This window comes from Falco peregrinus, chromosome 7 (genome assembly GCF_023634155.1).
Source record: "Falco peregrinus isolate bFalPer1 chromosome 7, bFalPer1.pri, whole genome shotgun sequence".
Taxonomy (NCBI): Eukaryota; Metazoa; Chordata; class Aves; order Falconiformes; family Falconidae; genus Falco; species Falco peregrinus.
In genome coordinates, this window is record NC_073727.1 from 14,790,071 (window position 1) to 14,802,789 (window position 12,719).

Genomic DNA, 12,719 nt, shown 5'->3' on the forward strand with positions numbered 1-12,719 from the left:
GGCCTCTAAGGACCTGTTATCAGATTTAATGGACTTACAGGTATCTCGGCTACCCCCGATCCCACAACAACATTGGGGGGGGATGGGGGGGTGGGATTTGTGTTTTGGACATGCTTGTGCTGGTGAAAGCCTTATCAAGCACAACTGTGTCCACACAGATGTGTAACATTGCAATTTGGATCAAAATAAGCCCTTATCAGGACACCCACACAAGGTCTTTTTTGTCCTTTTTGTCTTTTTGTCTTTTTTTATTATTATTTTTCTTTAATTGATGCTTTAACTACACTTGGTAGTTAAAGAGACAAACTTCCTTTTCCAAAAGCAAGCCTCGTATGTAAGTACAAGTTATCAAGTGGGACAATTATTCCATGCCTGGTTTATATGTTGTGGATTTTTGCTATGAAAATGAAAGCTTTTCTTCTCCCGTTATTTTTTTTTTTTTTAACTCTGTCACAGTTAGTCATTAGCTTTCATTCCTCTGGGAGATTTTCCAAAGAGTAAATAGTCACTATCATTTGAGAACAGCAGTATTGCAAGGAAAACTTTCAAAGCTGCTGGCCACGACTGGGTCCTACACTCCCTTTGTGTGGTCAGCCTTCCTCAGTGCTCCTACTTCTCACCCTGAAAACAGACTAACTGCCCTCGTGACATATGCTCACATCAGGAACACTCATTTATGGGTGCTCAGTTGTCCAAATGTGAAGGGGGGAAATGGAAAAAGCAACAGGATGCCTCAAGCGCTACTGCTCATATTGTCATTGAGACATTTCAAGAGTAAAAGTTTCACTTCTCTAATTGTTGCATTTTTGCTCCTAGGTTTAATTTCTTTCCAAGGTAGCTATAGGACGCTCCTTGCCCAATGGTGCTTTTGAATGTGAGATGCCGAAGGTGTTACTTCTATTATTCAACGTATGGAGAAACAGCCGTGCATAGAGATTAAGGTCAGGACTAATTTTACTTAACTTTAGCCATTTATAAATCAGGCATCTAGTCTAAACTCTCCTAATGTAGACTTCCTCTACAGTTAATGGAAAGAAAGAGCTACTTCCAGAGGGCAATTCATCTTATTTGTCTCTGACACCAATCTTAAAATGGGATGATTCACCTTCTGAATTTGCTTTCTCTTCCTTCTTTGATCAGAGAAGGAGCACACATGACTAGTTTAATTAGACACCCTCACCATTAGTCAACACTAAATGGGATTAATCTTACCCTAAGCTACCAACCAAGGTCACACCGAAAGCCTCTGGCAGAGCTGAAATGGGGGCCAGACCCCGACATTGCAACCCAGAACCACATCTGCCTCCATCCCTGTAAGCAGTGCCACGGCACTGGCACGGGCAATAACTGAGTAGGATATTTTTATGCTTTTAACAATAAGAAGGGTCCCTGGTAGGGTTTGGACTTAAGCCCTTCCGGATGATCCCCAGAGGCTTGAGATAACCCACGTTGTCCCCCAGCAGTATGAGTACAGCTGTTTGTCTGGAGGCTATGAGAGTTCAGCTTTGCAGACATGGTCAGATTGTCCCATCGGTTTTAGGCCAGAGAACGAATTTTGGCATGGGTTGATTTATTTTAAAAGCATAAATGAGGGCACTGAGTTTTGAGATTGAGCTATCAGACTACCACTCTCTAAAAAAATGCCTTTTAATGGTACCTCTCACCACAGTACTGAAGTACTGAAGTACATGGGTTCACATCACCTAACTGGGATGTCGGCACTAAACAACTAAATACAAACGAGATTCAGAAAAATCATGGTTCTAGACAGAAAAGTGAAGGATTCAGGCTGACAGATGAGAAGAAACTGGATGGAATTTAATTCTGGAGAAACTTCTCTAGCAATTAAAAAACAAATAATTAGTTGACCCAATTTTTGTACTTTGAAGTATGATTTTTCTCCCCCAGGATGACTCAGTCTAAAAGCATGGGGTAGGCAGGAGCTTTCTCCTTAAGGATAAGGTGCTGCTCTGGTTAGAGCTGACATGGGTGGCTACTCCTTTCTTCAGGAGGTATCAATCATGTTAAACGGGGAACAATTTTTCGTGGGCCCGTTACAACTCTGTAATGACAGCTTAATTAACAGCATGACATCTAACCAAGTTGTCTTTAGCATTATCTTTTCAATCTATTTAAATGACAACTTGTACAAGCTGGGTGCTGCTAAATCTGAAGAAACTATTTGCGCGCACACACACACAGAGTCTGTATTCTCCTGGGATTTCTCCTTCTCCATCTTCTTTTCCTCTACAATACCTATGTATTTGCTTTTCTCTTTTCCAGTCATATTTTCCACTCTGTTTTTTAAAGGCATCTCCATCCCCTCCCCTTTTGTCTTCTACTCATCCCTAATCACATCCCAGCAAATCCAAGAGGGCTCAAAATAAGGCAAATACAATTAGCTTATCTCTGGCCTCACGCATCGGGGCTGCCTTTACCTGCCTTTATCCACCCCCAAAGTGAATTTTATTTTGAATTTTTGCAGACAAATCCTGTGCTATGTTCATACAGCACCCTTTTTGCTAAAGAATCACTAACAAACCAGTGCACAAGCTATTTTAACTGTCTTCAGATAACTCAATGAACACTTGTTCTACAGGTCATCACTCCTGCACTGACCTGTACCCAATAACCCCCAGCTTTGTTCTTATCATGCTCTGTTTGCCCATGCATAGTTTTGCTAGAAAAGAGTTTCTTTCTATTTAATTATGTGTATTATTATGATGATGAACTAGGTCTATCACAGAAAGACAAAATTCAGCAGGATAGCGGTGCACTTTAGTATACAGGCAGAGGGAAAAAAAGAAGAGGGAAAAAATGAGGGGGAAAAAGAAAGGGAAAAAAGAAATAAGAGGAAAAATACCCACATCTGGTTGAATTGAAATGATCTAGAGATGTGTGGGTTTGGGTGTAGCCATCTCCCGCCCCCCCAAAAAAAACTGTAGGGAAAAGAGAGCGATATGCACATCTGGAAGACCCCAGGCATCAATGGAACTGCAAGTCCCCAGAAGCCAGCAAGGAGCCAAAGGCAGACTTGCCTTCCCCTTCTGGACATTTAAAATTGAGGGTTGTAACACGGAGTCATGTTGTGACAAAGAGATCCACAGAAAGAGCCACACTCCCCCAGTGAAATGTCCCAGTGAGATGAGATTACATTAGAGCTTCACACATTACGGGTTATTATGCTTTGATAAAAGCTAAGACGTGCTCACATTGAAAGTAAGCAGGAAATGCAACAAAAACTTCAGGAGTTGCTCACAAAGAAGTGTAAGCAGCTTAAATAAATCTCTTGCCCTGATTCCTGTGCAGAAAAAAAAAATATCCTATTAAGTACAGAGGAGCCATGAGGTATGGGCTGACAACACTTTAAGAAGGCCTTCTGAGTAGCACATAAGCAGCAGCAATGAAATATGTGATACATGTTTAAAACTCATTCCACAAGCTGCTTTTCATCTCTCATTGATATATGTGTCTGTTGACAGAGAAATTCCTGATCCCAGGGGAGTGTGCTAAGAAAAGCTGTATTCCTTGGTCTCAGTCATGAGGCGCAATTTTATTTCAGGAAAAAAGATTAGGGTAGCAAGTGTGGATAGCTCAGGGAGAATCTGTGATCTGCTGCAGCAGTTAGTACATTAAAAAGCAATATAAAAGCTACATAAAGGATATAATAAAATAATGTTGCAGCTATACCAGTGCCTGCAAAGCTGCATTTAATGCCGGCTGCTCTGTTACAAAGATGATTATGTAGAATGGATTGGGCTTGGAGGGGGACAAAATGGTTATGGGCACAGGCAGTCTTGAGTATGAATTGAAGTCAAAAAGACTGAGGCTGTCCCATGAGTCACTGAATGAGGATGGGACTCAGCAGCCATTGGAATACATCAGGTCACAGGCAAGGAGATGGGAAAGAGATGAGAAAAACTGAGCATTAAGAGACAAAAGCTGTACAAGCTGTTCTGATTTGTTTGATTTGTTGGTACAAAACAAGTTAGCCGTTAGAAATCCATTATTCGCTCCAAAATGACAAGCAATATTCTGGTCTTTCACTGCTACTCTGCTGTTTCAAGCCAAACACCAACCTGAGTATCAGTTTCTGGAGACAGAAAGCATTGCCAGTAATCCCCGCCCCCCTCTCCCCCCAACAATTTTGGCCATTTTTCATGAATCAAACCAGAAAATAGTACAATAAAGTCAGTGTAAACTGCAGCCAGCCAGACGGTGCTTGCGCTGCTGCTTCAGCTTGCCAGTCCAGGATGGCCTCAGAATATGTTACAACGGCCCATAGAAGCTAATGTTCAATTATCACATCCCAGGCATGGCAGAAGATGTGGGGAGGCTTCATCTCCAACTTAATCATGTCAGTTTAAACTAAACGAAGGAATGCCTCCCAGATCAAAGCAAAGCAATCTTGATTCTGCTGGATGTGGTAACTGGAAAGGGACGTGAGCTCGTCTCTCATCACTGAACTTCCACCACTCTGCTGGAGAAGTCAAGATGTAAATTGGGCCATGGAAGAGGCTGACTTGCAGAATGTAAATATGGTGTTGATGCTTGAAGATTTTTACCTCCTCAGGGAGGAGGGGTGTGCGTTTTTATCTTTTAGCTTGTGGGTGTGGAACTGAAAACTAATCAGATAATGCTACACGTGGCCTTGCCAGATGCTGACACTCAGGGACTCCCTTTCTTTGTACCGTGTGCACCACCCACCAGTTTTTTTTGTGTGTGTGTGTTTGGTTTTTGTTTTTTTTTCCTGGTACCAAGGAGATCTGGTTACCAGATTTTCAACAGATGTTTTTATCACTCTCAAGTGGGTTAGCTATTTTCAGTCATCGCCCAGTTCTATCTTTTTTGCCTCTGCCTTCACAACAAGAAGTATCGTGGGAGGCAGGTGTCTTGATAAAAGAGCCAGGGGAAGGCAGGAAATTAAGTACCTGGGCTCTCACCTGGTGGGGGCAGGTTTGCTGGGACATCCCAAGGAATGGAGGTTGATGACCCACCATGAAACACCAGGGTTTCTGTTTGTTACATGTCATGAGTGCACTCAGCATCAGCTAGTGAAGTTTGGAGAGTCACTCCATGGAGTGACCACAGCTGGAAAGGGCAAACAAAACAAAACATTTTTGAACCCCAGGGCCAGTAACTGAGGCTTTCTATGGCTCTGGGTTCAGTGTTGTCATTGAAAAAAAAGAAAGCTTTAATGGAAAAGGGACTTTCCTTCAGGCTAAGGGGTGGCAGAAAGAAGAATCATCTAGTTTACAAGCTATAAAGCCTATACACCCCAAGCTTCCCCTGACTTCAAGAGAAGCACAACAGAAACCAAGAACTCAAGTTTTGATTATTCTCACTGTTCTCCAAAGGTGAAGTGCTTTAAGGAGGTAAGGAATGAGCACATATTTTCCTACCAACATTATATCTCTTTGAGACAAGTATTCTGATTATGTCTCTTTTAACACCAGCACATCGGTAACATACTTCTGTGTACACACTGTAGAAGACAATTTCACACCATAAAAAAGATAGGTCACATGTCCTCTGAATTTCATCACAATTTCTCCTTAAATTCTCTTTGGATGTCTTCCTGCATTTCATCCTATTTGGTCCTATGGATCAGCTGTAACTAGAAGATACTGATATGAGCTTGACTGTGAATTCAGCTACAGGCTTGTAAAGCTGAAGTCAAGGGAGTTACATTTATGACATGGTAAAGGAGTTGAGACCTGAGCCTAAGGCTTCTTAACAGCTGTTGTGCAGGGACTGAATAATGCTGAGCATTCAGCATGAAGCAAAAATATGCATTGTTCTGTTATAAATTTCAGACAATACATCATTGCAGGAAGATGTCACTCCAAACCACTGTCAATCTGCGCACTGGAGGTAAAAATAAGAGACCTGTAAACCAGCAAAAGCTGAGAAAATGCATGTCAGCTCTTTGCAAGGAAAAAATCTCAGAAGCAAGTAACAAGGGTCCCTCTTGTGTCCCTTGTCTTGTGATAAACTGTCATCCCCAGGCTGGCTTCTCCCCACCCAGACCTACTGAATGCACCCAATCCAAAGTTCATGAAAAAAACCCACAATCCAAAACACAAAAGAGCCAAACAATTTTTACCCAGGAAAGGGGAAAGCTTGGAACCCTTCCAGTCTCTTGGGTAAAGACACAATTATGAGAAGAAAAATATAATCCACCCAAGAGACATAATTACATAATTAGGCCATAGGCTGTGCATAGGAAAGGTTCTTATAGATCATAAAACAAGGAGCTACATAGGTGCAGTAACTGCAGTTAATTCACTCAATGGAGAAAAAAAAATAATGTTTGTTTTTTTAAATAGCTGAGGGCACCAGTTTGCCTTAGACTAGAGAGCTTATTCTCCCCACTGTACACAGAGCCCTATTAGTGTCAACAGGAGTCACTCAGACGCAGGCAGAAAACAAGACCTGTCTCTCTTTGTTCTTAAAAAAACTCGACACATTTCTTTGCCCAAAGCAGGTAAGCCCTCTACCTGAAATTACTGCAGAGAAATGGAAATAAAGACAGAGGAAGGTACACTGTGGATGGGCTCAGTTTCTGTGCAACAGATCTAACGTGGCCCATTGCCAAAATCCCACTGAGCTCCTCCACCCTGACCCCTGTCCCCCTGAAAGTCTGCAGACTCCTGGTACGGCTCCAAAAGGGCCAGATCCGGCTCCCAGGGGAACCAGTTATGCTACTGTCTTCCTGGAGCTGTGGTTCCAGCCCAGGGTGCGCAGAGCCAGGGGCAGGTTTGAACCTCAGCATAGAGGTCAGGCCTGCAGAGGATCCCTGGTGTCAATGGTCAGCTCCCCGCTGACTTACTGGAAGCAAAAGCAAACGTCAACTCAGCTCATCTCACAGGCAGCCCACCCAGCACAGGATGAAGTCAGAGCTTCCAGCAGGTTGAAGGCAAGAAGGTGCAGGAAGGGCGAAGAGAAATGATCCCATGGATGTGTAACCTGTGTCCCTTCATGCCCATGGGAATGATTCTAACTCAACGGCTGCAAAGCCTTTGAGGATATAAAGCGCTATCAATGGTTTTTAAAATTCAGCTGGTGTCTGTGAAAAGCATGCGTTCAGCCGAAAGACAGACCCAGAGCTTGAGGTTTTTCAGCAAACTGCAACAGTGGCAAAGAAGCCTCTGGCTCTCAAAATTTCTCTACCTTGAAAGGCAAAAAAATCCTGCTCGGAGCAGGGCTCCAGGCTACTTCTCTGTCACACAAGGGACTGATTGATGGGGGGCATGTGGTGGGGGCTGAGCTGGCCAGGAAGGCTGCCCAGGGAAATTTGTGTTAAAGCAGCAAAATCAGAAGTCTTAATGAATTACACAAACATGGTGCTTTGAAAAAAAAAAGATTTTGTTGTTGTTGTTGAATTGAAAAAGAAAAGGAAGGGGCTGGAGTGGGATTGCTTTTGCACTGGTTCCCTCCCAGCCTTCAACTCATCCCAGCACTGCAGCATCCCCACTGCCCTCTGCTCTGCCCCTCTGCTGTGGTACAGCCTCAGCTCGCTAGTAAATAAGCAAGGTCTCCCCTTGGTGTAGCACTTGGGTTTTTTCTTTCTCTTTGCAAAAAGCTTATGAATTCTGATTTGGCTCTTGAAGCTTGTTCTGCAAAGCTGAGCAACACCCTGCATGAACATCAGCACAAACCAACCGGGCTGGGGAGGGAGCAGGTGGGACTCTCGCACCACAATGTTCTGCCTTCACCTTTATCCATCTTTCACGAACATAAAGGAATCTGTGTGCACGTGTGCCAGGAAACCAGCTAAATATTGCTGGCATCGCTGCTCAGAGACATTAAAGACAACTCATATAAACAGAGACTGTCACGCAAGTCTCGGTCCTCGCCTTAATTCCCTCTGCATGCTGGTATCTGTTACGTTCTCCCCCTTCTCCTCCCCTCCTTTTTAGCAAAGGGGGGAAAGAGGGAGAGCACGGGCTGTCCTACAAAAGCGCAAGAGCTCCTCATTCTGACTTTATCATCCTCATCCTAACCCAGCGATATCTTCGAGGAATAAGGCTTTCCCCCCTGCCAATGGTAGCTATCCTGTAAAGAGCTCACCAACTTCTGTTGCTTGCTGCAGCGACCAGCAGCGAAGATCATAGCAAATGGAGGGGGCGAGAGGAGCGGGAGAGAAAAAAAAATCTCCTTGAACTGGCCTCCCTCCAGCTGGCAGGAGGGGCTGGTTTTCTTAACGCTTGCGAAACCTGATTACTTTAAAAGAACGAAAAGAGGGGTGATGTAAACACAGCCATTAAACCAGATTTAAGGCGCTTAGTTTAAATCTAGCCTAAGAGCTCTCTGATGCTATGCTGCTCTGCTCTCTAGACATCAATAATGTGCATTTTCAGTTTTGGTTTTCTTTTACACCCCCAAAACCAGGAGTGCATTGCAGGCTGAAGACTGCGGTTACAATGGGAATTCAGGCATGGAAGAAACAACAGTTAAGCAATAATAGATGGATGTGTGCATGTTTGCACTCTATCTTTCAACAGATTGTTTTGCTGCATTAGAAGACTCCTGTGTTTATATCCATGCAGCAGGTTTTAAGCAGATTGTTTAAACTTGATTAAAGTGGGATATTTCTAAAATAACCTTACTAATAAAACTCAGATGGTTAAAGAAACCTGAAAATGTGGTTAAAAATAAAAAAGATGCCATTTCAGTCTACACTGGTGGGGGTAACATGATATAAACTGCAAAAGAAAACAGTCTTCACAAGTTCAACTCAAAGGATTATCTTGTGTATCAGCACCCTCTGTGGCAGAGTAGCACTTATCCACGTATCCACCCGTGTTAATGCTATTGCACAATTTACTACAGCTGTGATAGACAGATAATTGCTTTATCCACCCAAGTGTAATAAACGGAGTCTACAATGTTAATCCTGTATTCTTATTGTCTGCGAATGCCAAGTAAGGGAGAGACGTACACTGAAAACCCTACCCTCTCCTTCCAAAACTACTGGAGTTTACTCACCCTCAGACCTGCTAAAGTGTTCTTACTGCATTCCACTCCCCTGCTTGCAGTGCCAAAGTATTTTGAGTAGTATCAAGTTATTGTTATATAAAGGGCACCTACACTCAGGCTATATGGAGGCAGAAGCCAGGATGCAGCAACCTTAGGAAAAAAAAAAAAAACACAACCAAACCAACCACCCTCAAACGTCTTTTCCTATTCGGTAAGTAAAACAGCCAAGTATTATTTGTTCCTGAGCATAGCACAGAAAATAATTAACCTGTCCTTCTAAAACTGGACGTCTGTTCAGTTTGTGTGGAGTCTGTCTGACTGTTGAGAAATGTCATTTAGCTGCTGGCCCATCGGTGTTTTCCACAAAAATCTATAAAGATTTTTTATTTTGAATGTCAAAAACAGGCATATCCTTTAAAAGGTTTACAGATTCCTGGCGGCTCCATGAGCTTAGGTTTGTGGCATCAAATTTGTAATGACAGTTTGATGGATGTTTCCCTTTCTTCCTCCTGAAAGGTACAAAGAATTGGTGGTTCCCTCAGTAAAAATTATGCTTAACACCGTTCTTTGCTCTTATTTATACACACAAGTGTTTAAAAATAAAGTCTCATGCTGCTGGCAATGAGTGGGTTTATTGGGGCAACTTTCACGTTGCAGAAGGTATCCAGCTTACTGTGTAATGACAGCCCTTGCGCAAGCACCTACACAATGTGCAGATTTTGAAGATGGACAGCCTTAAGCAGCACATAAATGATGTAGCTGGGCTTAAGAGAAGAAATGTTGGCCTGAAGATCCTGCCAACAATTCTGCAGCTGAGTTGCACATTTTATCCCCTTGCTAAGCTCCACCTCTACCTGCCAATGCCAGGAGGGACATTTATGTCTCAGGTGGAAACTGGGATGGATTAACCTCTGCTTTCAAGTCTTTGAGGGAAAGCAAGAGTCATTGAAAGGCTAAAACACAGCCATAGAAGATGCATGGATGGATGTTTGGTGTCTCAAGGTTGCCCGCTGGCTATCACTAGTGATACTGAAATGGAAGGTATTTTATGCATCTTTGGCCAATTAGTATTTAATATTTTGTCTAATAACTCAGATTATGCAATACAAAGCATGACTATAAAATCCTGAGGTGACTTCCAGTGGGAAGGAGTCCTCCAGACTTTGGAGAAAGGGGTCAGAATTCAAAACAACATTAGCAAATTGGAGAAATGATATTTGACATGTCATTAGTCAAATGGCATGCAGAAAAAGTGCGTTATACTACACTTTGGAGCAAGAAATCAAATGCACAAATGCACCACAATGACAAACCTGTAAGCCAGCAGCAATGCAGAGGAAGATCTGGGGACAGAAGGGAGTTGCAAGTTGAATGTGAGTCAATAGTAGGATTCTGTCATTATTTATATTTTTTTAAAATGAAGTAAATGCAGTTCTGGGAAAGATTAATGGTTATGTTGCATAGAAGACATAGAAGGTAACTATTACACTCTGTTCAGAAGTGCTGAGACATCAGCTGGACTGCTTTACCCAGTCTGGGACACCACCCTCTAAGAAAGATACAGGCAAATGAGAAAGAATCCAGAGAAAAGCAACAGGAGCGATAAGAGATTTAGAAACCATGACCTACATGGAAAAGTTGAAGGAAATACATTTGTTTAGTCTAGAAAAGAGATGAGCAGGAAAGCACATGATAAGAGTAAAATGTTTTCTAAAGAAAATGGTAATCAATTGATCTCTGTGTCAGCTGAAAACAGAACAAGAAAACACTGGCTTCATTTGAGGTTGAGGAGATTTGAGAGATTAATGTATGGTATTAGCAAACTCCTTTTTAAGTATCCCAGAAGAAAAAAAAAAACACAAAACCCAGACTTAGTAAGTAAGTGGAAGGCACAGTACTGGAGGATTTAAGAATTTGGACAGATGTCAGTGATGATCTAAGTATATATAATACTTCCTTTGAGGAAAAATGGATTAGGTCGCCTGAGGTTTCTTTTAGCCCTACCGTTCTAGGACTGAGTGATTGTCTGTGCTTGGGTAAGTCACGTACACAATATTTTTAACATGAGTACACCCAGGCAGGCAGCTCGTGCTAACTGGGGCCTGATTCTGCAGAGAGTTCAGCATATCCAGCTGCCATGAAAGGGCAGAGTGAAATGCAGGCTGTGTCTTCATAGGTGTTCCAGACCACAAGGAACCTGAGTTTGGAAACGCTGGTCTTAACTCTGTGCCAGAGTTTCCTATGGCTCTAACTTCATAACTGTCATTTCTTTGCCTCACATTGGATATTACATGATTGATTTCACCATTAATTTAGCAAGCATGACTCTGAATTTCCACTAGTTCTCAGGACAGACACAACGAAGTAAAACTGGAATTTCACACCCAATGCTCAAGAGTGTTCCTGCATCCCCAGATGAAGGTCCAGATACTAGTTCATCATTGGGTTTGGTTGTTGCTTTCTTATTTGTCCATCTGCTGGTTACTCAAAGACTGGTCTCATGCAGTGAAGCCCCGGCCATCCCCTTCTGCTAAAACCTGTGCTCCTCTCCATGCCAGTATGAAGAACAAGGGACATCAAAATGACAAACTTATTAGGGAAGAAAAACCCACTAAGCCTGGAAGCAAATGTTTTGGACAACCTATGCCTTCTATGAAAGCGTTGGGAGGTCCTCAATGCAGTGAGATATTATAAAATCCTGGAGTTTTCCAGTAAAACTGCCTCATTATTTGCATTATTTGCTCCTGGAAGTGTTTCATTCATAAACTCTGCTGGATTCTTTTCTTCTCTTTGGCAGGGAAAAAAAAAAAAAAGAAAGGAAAAAAAAAAAGAAAAACTACATTCTGCTGTGAGCTACACAAACACAGACCCTGTCCTTGCTATGGAAACTCCAGCCCTACATACACTTATCTCATACTAAAGCCCTCAAGCCCCAAGGCTGACTGCCTCTACCCCGGACTGGCTGTTTAATTTAAACATCATGCCCAGAAGTCAGCAAAGCATTGCAAGTGCATGAGATGCAAAGGCGTTGGCCCAAGCGAAGCCTGTCCTGACGGGCTTTGCAGGTCACTCATCCAGTGCCTAAGCCAGGTGTTTAACCTGCTCTGGGGTGATGCCTCCTACCAAAAGCCCCAGGGGGCACAGAGGGGAGGGAGGTGAGGGAAACTACTGCATTTGGCTGTGAGGAATGTCATTTTTTTTTTTTTTTTAAGGGCTCTAGCAGGGGGCTGACCCTTTTGCCGACAGTTGTAAAGTTTGTTTAGGAACGGGGAGCCTCCCGCGAACTTAAAAACAATAGGAAAACAGTCGTGGAGAATAAATCTCACCCCCTGCCCTGGTTGCCTGCACATTTGGCTAGCAGAAGGTAACAAATCCCTAGGAATGCGGGTGGTGTGGGGAGAGCGCCTACGAGATGGGGCTGGAGGGTGGCCAACACAAGCAGCGGGCGATGCCATTCCCGGTGCCGCGAACTGTGCTGATGAACACCTGGGGAAAGCCTGGGAAAGGCTGGGGCTACTGCAGGCAAGATGTCTCCTCTGACTGCTCCGGCTGCTTCTGCAGGGAGCTCTTCAGGAGCTCATCCCACAGAAACCCCGAATGCATCTTCCACTGCTTCCAGATGTATTGAATTTAGTAGAAAGTGGGCTTCTCCTCAGGGCCTGGTGGAGATCAGTCCAAACAGGACCTCCATATCGAATTTAGTAGAAAGTAGGCTTCTCTTCAAGGCATGACAGAGA

General features: G+C 43.2%; 1 protein-coding gene across 2 annotated transcripts in view; it reads right to left on the minus strand.

Annotated features, from left to right (window-relative positions):
* Positions 1–12,719, minus strand: part of RUNX2 (RUNX family transcription factor 2) — a 95,993-nt gene that overhangs the window by 40,034 nt on the left and 43,240 nt on the right. The gene's annotated exons all lie outside the window — the stretch shown is intronic.